The following is a 7,500-nucleotide window of genomic DNA, read 5'->3' as shown; positions in this document are numbered from 1 at the left end:
CTCCCTCCTTATCTCTCTCTCTCTCCCTCCTTATCTCTCTCTCTCTCTCTCTCCCTCCTTATCTCTCTCTCTCTCCCTCCTTATCTCTCTCTCTCCCTCCTTATCTCTCTCTCTCCCTCCTTATCTCTCTCTCTCCCTCCTTATCTCTCTCTCTCTCTCTCTCCCTCCTTATCTCTCTCTCTCCCTCCTTATCTCTCTCTCTCTCTCTCCGTATCTCTCTCTCTCCCTCCTTATCTCTCTCTCTCTCCCTCCTTATCTCTCTCTCTCTCCCTCCCTCCTTATCTCTCTCTCTCCCTCCTTATCTCTCTCTCTCCGTATCTCTCTCTCTCCCTCCTTATCTCTCTCTCTCCCTCCTTATCTCTCTCTCTCTCTCTCTCCGTATCTCTCTCTCTCCCTCCTTATCTCTCTCTCTCTCCCTCCTTATCTCTCTCTCTCTCCCCTCCCTCCCCAGCTCTCCCTCCCCATCTCTCTCTCTCCCCTCCCTCCCCAGCTCTCCCTCCCCATCTCTCTCTCTCTCCCTCCCCCCATCTCTCCCTCCCCCCATCTCTCTCTCTCTCTCTCCCTCCCCCATCTCTCTCTCTCCCCATCTCTCTCTCTCCCCATCTCTCTCTCTCCCCGTCTCTCTCTCTCCCCGTCTCTCTCTCTCCCCGTCTCTCTCTCTCACCGTCTCTCTCTCTCCCCGTCTCTCTCTCCTTCTCTTTCTGGGGACTGACAACAGTAACAACATATGATGTCATCTCCCCCAGACAAAGGTGATTTAGAATGTTTAGAACATTTAGAATGTTCAGAACGTTTAGAATGTTTAGAACACTGCAGACATATAAAATAGAATCCCAACAAGATCTCACAGTTTGACCAATTTTAACTTCAGATTCTGACGTTTATCCACGTTTCTCCAAATGTCAAATTTTCAAAGGGTTAAAGTTTATCCATTCATTCCAAATGGTTTAAGGTTTTGGATTCAAACGTTCAAACGAAAACAACAAACAAACAAACAAAAAACGACTGGGATGGAACGTTCAGATCCAGACTCATGGAAATACAGGTTTTCAAGGCATTTCCCTGCCAACATCCTCAGGACATAGACGTCCAATGGAATGCATGTAGCTGAAATGATTCCTGCCGTGACAGATGGGCCTGGCTGGCAGTGTGACTTCCAGACCGTGCAGCCCAAACCGGTCTCAACGTTCTGTCTCCGTTTCATTGCTGCTAATTCATTCAAATGCGTTGTCTTTTACTGAAGCCTAAACGAAACAGTAACGCAACTTAATGTTATATACTGTAAATCCCCATGGGGCGCAAACGTACATTACTTGAATGACGCTCATTCCTGAAGTTCCTTTTGTTCAGACATTCCAGTACGACTCTTTTTGGCCACACGGGGGCGCCATTGGGAAGCGAAAAGCAAGGAAGGTTCTTCTGCCAACGGAGAAGTTTTGTCCGCGACCGTCTCTGAGCGCTCCTCCCACCAGGGCTATAAATCATCCGATTAAACCCAATGATGTATATAAAACTCTGGATTGATATTTGCTATGGTTTTGGCAATTGAGCTGTTTTGCAGCCACATGTCGGCCATATTGGAACTCCCCTTGTCGGCCATATTGGAACTCCCCTTGTAGGAGCAGTACTCCGTAGGAAAAATGGAATTCTATAGTATTTCCATAAAAGGTTCCAAGGACAAAATTACAAGTATTAAAATGTTTTAAAAAATGTGTTGTAGTGGGGACAGCAGCATTAGTACTCTCTAAAAAAAATGCTTTAAGAAAAATGGTTTTATATGAACATATATACACACATATATATATATAACTCAATAAAATATGCATTAATATCAGAAACGTGTCAGAAACGAATGTAAACATTATTAAACGCATTTATATAGATTCCAGAATATTATTTACATTTGTGGAGGGAGAGCCAAGATGGAGGCTCAGTGGTTTCAATACAGCGCCACTTGTCAAATATCCAGGCTTCATACACATCATTGATTAAAGTTAAACAGAGAGGGCTGCTGACTGCGTTATCAGTTTTCCTCCAGACTGTTGGGGGAAAAAAAACGGCAAAAATGATCTACAACCACAAAAAAGGGTTATGAACAGTTTGTGCCCCACGGGAAACAGTTTGGAAACCACGGAGTTGGAGCACCCTGTTGTAGGAGAACTTTCCTGCAATGCGTTTTAAAACTTGTCGTGTATTTGAGGTTTAAAAAAAGGCTTCTGAAGTTTGTAATTTCTACTTTAAAAATGTCAGATTTGTTTTTCCCAATTACGATTTTTTTTAAATCAACTTCTGAAAAAAAAAAAGTTAATTAATTATAATCCACATTTCCTGTTGCCGCAGGATTATTTTCCTGCTGTAGGAAACTGGCTCCTCACACACACACACACACACACACACACACACTAGTTGACTCCGCACACAAATACAATATAAACCCACCACTGGACTGGATTACAGAACACGAAGGAAACTACATCCTTTCGTTGCGCAGGGAGACAAACTCCTAGACAGACGACATTTCATTGGCAGGAACCAAAAGTTAAACTCAGTGGAAATTAAATTACTAACTTCAGTAAAAGTTACACCCTCCTGCCACACCATCCAGTTACACACATTATTTCAAACCTACCACGCCATAAAAAAAGGCTAATCAATAATTTCCCCACTCAAACAGGAAAAGTTCTAGACAGTTATCCGATTTAGTTTTTTAACTAAATGAACCTCATTTATTATGAAGAGTTGTAACCTGTAATAAATGAAGTAGCGAGCTACTCACCAAATGAACTGTAGAACGGGGCAGCAGAGCTCAGACGTCGCGCTGGAGAGAGAGATGTAGTAGAAACGTGACCGTAGGTTGGCTTGGTCGTAGTATTAAGAGAAGTAGCGGTGCGCGACCCCGGCTACTGTGTCGTGTACGCGCCGGACTCTGTGGTTGGGTGTGGTCTGTAAATTCTGTCCTGTGTTGTCGGGAGGAGCACGGAGAGAGAGAGAGAACACGGAGTGTTCACAAACACAAACACACCCCACAGAGAGAGAACACAGAGTGTTCACAAACACAAACACACCCCACAGAGCCCAAGGACAGCAGCACAATTAGACCCAACCAAATCATGAGAAAACAAAAAGATAATTACTTGACACATTGAAAAGAATTAACAAAAAAACAGAGCAAACTAGAATGCTATTTGGCCCTAAACAGAGAGTACACAGTGGCAGAATACCTGACCACTGTGACTGACCCAAACTTAAGGAAAACTTTGACTATGTACAGACTCAGTGAGCATAGCCTTGCTATTGAGAAAGGCCGCCGTAGGCAGACATGGCTCTCAAGAGAAGACAGGCTATGTGCAACACAATAAAGACCCTTTTGAATTGAATTGAGTTTAATTGAATTGAAATTGAGTTGAATTTAATTTAATTGAATTTAATTTAATTGAATTGAGTTGAGTTGAATTGAGTTGAGTTGAGTTGAATTGAATTGAGTTGAATTGAGTTGAGTTGAATTGAGTTGAATTGAGTTGAGTTGAGTTGAATTGAATTGAATTGAGTTGAATTGAGTTGAATTGAGTTGAATTGAATTGAGTTGAGTTGAGTTGAATTGAGTTGAATTGAGTTGAGTTGAATTGAGTTGAATTGAGTTGAATTGAATTGAATTGAGTTGAGTAAAAGAAAAGGTCTGGAGTGGTGCAGTGGTCTCTGAGGCGTCACTACAGACCCTCTACAGACGGGTTGTATTACAACCGGCCGTGATCGGGAGTCCAACAGGGTGGCGTACAATTGGCCCAGCGTCGTCCGGGTTAGGGCAGGATTTGGCCCGGGTTGGAAGGCCGTCATTGGCCCAGCGTCGTCCGGGTTAGGGCAGGATTTGGCCCGGGTTGGAAGGCCGTCATTGTAAAATAAGAATTTGTTCTTAATTGACTTGTCTAGTTTAAAACTTGTTCTGTCTGGGGGCAGTATTGAGTAGCTTGGATGAATAAGGTGCCCAGAGTAAACTGCCTGCTACTCAGGCCCAGTTGCTAATATATGCATATTATTAGTAGATTAGTAGACACTCTGAAGTTTCTAGAACTGTTTGATGTCTGTGTGTATAACAGAACTCCAAAAAACCTGAGAAACAATCCAACCAGGAAGTGGGAAATCTGGGGTTTGTAGTTTTTCAACTCATTGCCTATCGAATATACAGTGTCTATGGGGTCATATTGCACTTCCTAAGGCTTCCGCTAGATGTCAACAGTCTTTAGAACCTTGTTTGATGCTTCTACTGTGAAGGATGGGGGGAATGGGAGCTGAATGAGTCAGAGGTCTGCCAGAGTAGCATGAGCTGGTCACTCGGGTTCACGTGAGAGTTAGCTTGCGTTCCATTGCATTTTCTACAGACAAAGGAATTCTCCGGTTGGAACATTATTGAAGATTTACGATAAAAACATACTAAAGATTGATTCTATACATAGATTGACATGTTTCTACAAACTGTAATATGACTTTTCGTCTGAACTTTCACCTTGACCATCTCTCTCTCTCTCTCTGTCTCTCTCTCTGTCTTTCTCTCTCTGTCTCTGTCTCTGTCTCTCTCTCTCTCTCTCTCTCTCTCTCTCTCTCTCTGTCTCTCTCTCTGTCTCTCCCTCTCTCTCTGTCTCTCTGTCTCTGTCTCTCTCTCTGTCTGTCTCTCTCTCTCTCTCTCCCTCTCTCAGATCTTCATCTCAGACCTGGAAGGGTTTCTTGGCTCGTCTGGTGCTTTCCCCTCTAGTAAATCAAATCAAATGTTATTTATCACTTCATTCTTGGTAAAACAACTGTCACGTTTGTTATATAGATGAGATCGAGGCGCAGCGTGATGTGAAGACATCTTCTTATTTAATGAAACGAAGAACACTTCAACAAACGTACAACACAACAAAACGAACATGAAGTTAAATAGAATAGGTACAAGACACAGGCAACTAAAACATTGCCATGAGAGAACATTCTATGACTTGGGTGTCTGGAGTCTTTGACAATTTATGCGCCTTCCTCTGACACCGCCTGGTATAGAGGTCCTGGATGGCTGGAAGCTTGATGATGTACTGGGCGCGTACACACTACCCTCTGTAGTGCCTTGTGGTCGGAGGCCAAGCAGTTGTCATGCCAGGCGGTGATGCAACCAGCCAAGATGCTCTCGATGGTGCAGCTGTAGAACTACTTGAGGATCTGAGGGCCCGTGCCACATTTTTTTTTAGCCTCCTAAGGGGGAAGAGGCGTCGTCGACTGCGTTGGTGTGTACGGACCTTGATAGATTCTTAGTGATGTGGACACCAAGAAACTCCACCACTTCCCCTCCTCGTTTGTCACCCTCTAGTCTCTCCTCCTTTCCTCTCTCCCCTTCCTCTCCCCCCTCTCCTCTCATCTCTTTCCCCCTCCTTTCTCTCCCCCCACTCTCCCTAATTCTCCTCCTCTCCTCTCTTCAGCCCTCTCATCTCTTCCCTCCCTCCTGTAACTTTCGAACCCTCTCACCTCTCCCCTTCTCACATACACGCCTTCCTCTTCTGTATGTGTGTGTCTGGCTCTGTCCAGCCTCCTGAGGGGAGTTTGGCCGCTGAGTCTGTCTGCAACTTCTGGGTCAGAGAGAGAGAGAGAGAGACAGCGAGAGAGGAAAGTGAGAGAGGGAGAGGAAAGAAAGTGACAGAGAGAGAGGAGAGAGACAGAGAGAGACTTCCCTGCTGTACCATCTATACCTCCCTGCTGCTGTACCATCTATACCTCCCTCCCTGCTGTACCATCTATACCTCCCTCCCTGCTGTACCATCTATACCTCCCTGCTGTACCATCTATACCTCCCTCCCTGCTGTACCATCTATACCGCCCTGCTGTACCATCTATACCTCCTTCCCTGCTGTACCATCTATACCTCCCTGCTGTACCATCTATACCTCCCTGCTGTACCATCTATACCTCCCTGCTGGTCCATCTATACCTCTCTGTTGTACCATCTATACCTCCCTCCCTGCTGTACCATCTATACCTCCCTGCTGTACCATCTATACCTCCCTCCCTGCTGTACCATCTATACCTCCCTCCCTGCTGTACCATCTATACCTCCCTCCCTGCTGTACCATCTATACCTCCCTCCCTGCTGTACCATCTATACCTCCCTGCTGTACCATCTATACCTCCCTCCCTGCTGTACCATCTATACCTCGCTGCTGGTCCATCTATACCTCCCTGCTGTACCATCTATACCTCCCTGCTGTACCATCTATACCTCCCTCCCTGCTGTACCATCTATACCTCCCTGCTGTACCATCTATACCTCCCTGCTGTACCACCTATACCTCCCTCCCTGCTGTACCATCTCTACCTCCCTGCTGTATCATCTATACCTCCCTGCTGTACCATCTATACCTCCCTGACCTACCATCTATATCTCCCTGCTGTACCATCTATACCTCCCTCCCTGCTGTACCATCTCTACCTCCCTGCTGTATCATCTATACCTCCCTGCTGTACCATCTATACCTCCCTCCGTGCTGTACCATCTATACCTCCCTCCGTGCTGTACCATCTATACCTGCCTCCCTGCTGTACCATCTATACCTCCCTCCCTGCTGTACCATCTCTACCTCCCTGCTGTACCATCTATACCTCCCTGCTGTACCATCTATACCTCCCTCCCTTCTGTACCATCTATACCTCCCTGCTGTACCATCTATACCTCCCTGCTGTACCATCTATACCTCCCTCCCTGCTGTACCATCTATACCTCCCTCCCTGCTGTACCATCTATACCTCCCTGCTGTACCGTCTATACCTCCCTCCCTGCTGTACCATCTATACCTCCCTCCCTGCTGTACCATCTATATCTCCCTCCCTGCTGTACCATCTATACCTCCCTGCTGTACCATCTATACCTCCCTCCCTGCTGTACCATCTATACCTCGCTGCTGGTCCATCTATACCTCCCTGCTGTACCATCTATACCTCCCTGCTGTACCATCTCTACCTCCCTGCTGTACCATCTATATCTCCCTGCTGTACCATCTCTACCTCCCTCCCTGCCGTACCATCTATACCTCCCTCCCTGCTGTACCATCTATACCTCCCTCCCTGCTGTACCATCTATACCTCCCTCCCTGCTGTACCATCTATACCTCCCTCCCTGCTGTACCATCTATACCTCCCTCCCTGCTGTACCATCTATACCTCCCTGCTGTACAATCTATACCTCCCTCCCTGCTGTACCATCTATACCTCCCTCCCTGCTGTACAATCTATACCTCCCTCCCTGCTGTACCATCTATACCTCCCTCCCTGCTGTACCATCTATACCTCCCTGCTGTACCATCTCTACCTCCCTTCTGTACCATCTATACCTCCCTGCTGGTCCATCTATACCTCCCTCTCTGTTGTACCATCTATACCTCCCTGCTGTACCATCTATACCTCCCTCTCTGTTGTACCATCTATACCTCCCTGCTGTACCATCTATACCTCCCTGCTGTACCATCTATACCTCCCTGCTGTACC

The 7,500-nt window shown here is 46.1% G+C and overlaps 1 protein-coding gene across 1 annotated transcript in view; it reads right to left on the bottom strand.

Annotated features, from left to right (window-relative positions):
- The window catches only part of emp2 (epithelial membrane protein 2), a 22,736-nt gene extending 19,888 nt beyond the window's left edge, over positions 1 to 2,848 (bottom strand). Inside the window, 1 exon segment of the mRNA NM_001165196.1 lies at positions 2,777 to 2,848. The gene's annotated coding sequence lies outside the window, so the exon portion shown is untranslated.
- Between the last annotated feature and the right edge of the window lie 4,652 nt (positions 2,849 to 7,500).

The sequence above is a fragment of the Oncorhynchus mykiss genome, chromosome 13 (assembly GCF_013265735.2).
Source record: "Oncorhynchus mykiss isolate Arlee chromosome 13, USDA_OmykA_1.1, whole genome shotgun sequence".
Taxonomy (NCBI): domain Eukaryota; kingdom Metazoa; phylum Chordata; class Actinopteri; order Salmoniformes; family Salmonidae; genus Oncorhynchus; species Oncorhynchus mykiss.
Note: the sequence above shows the minus strand (reverse complement) of the source record. Positions and strands in the feature narration are given on the sequence as shown.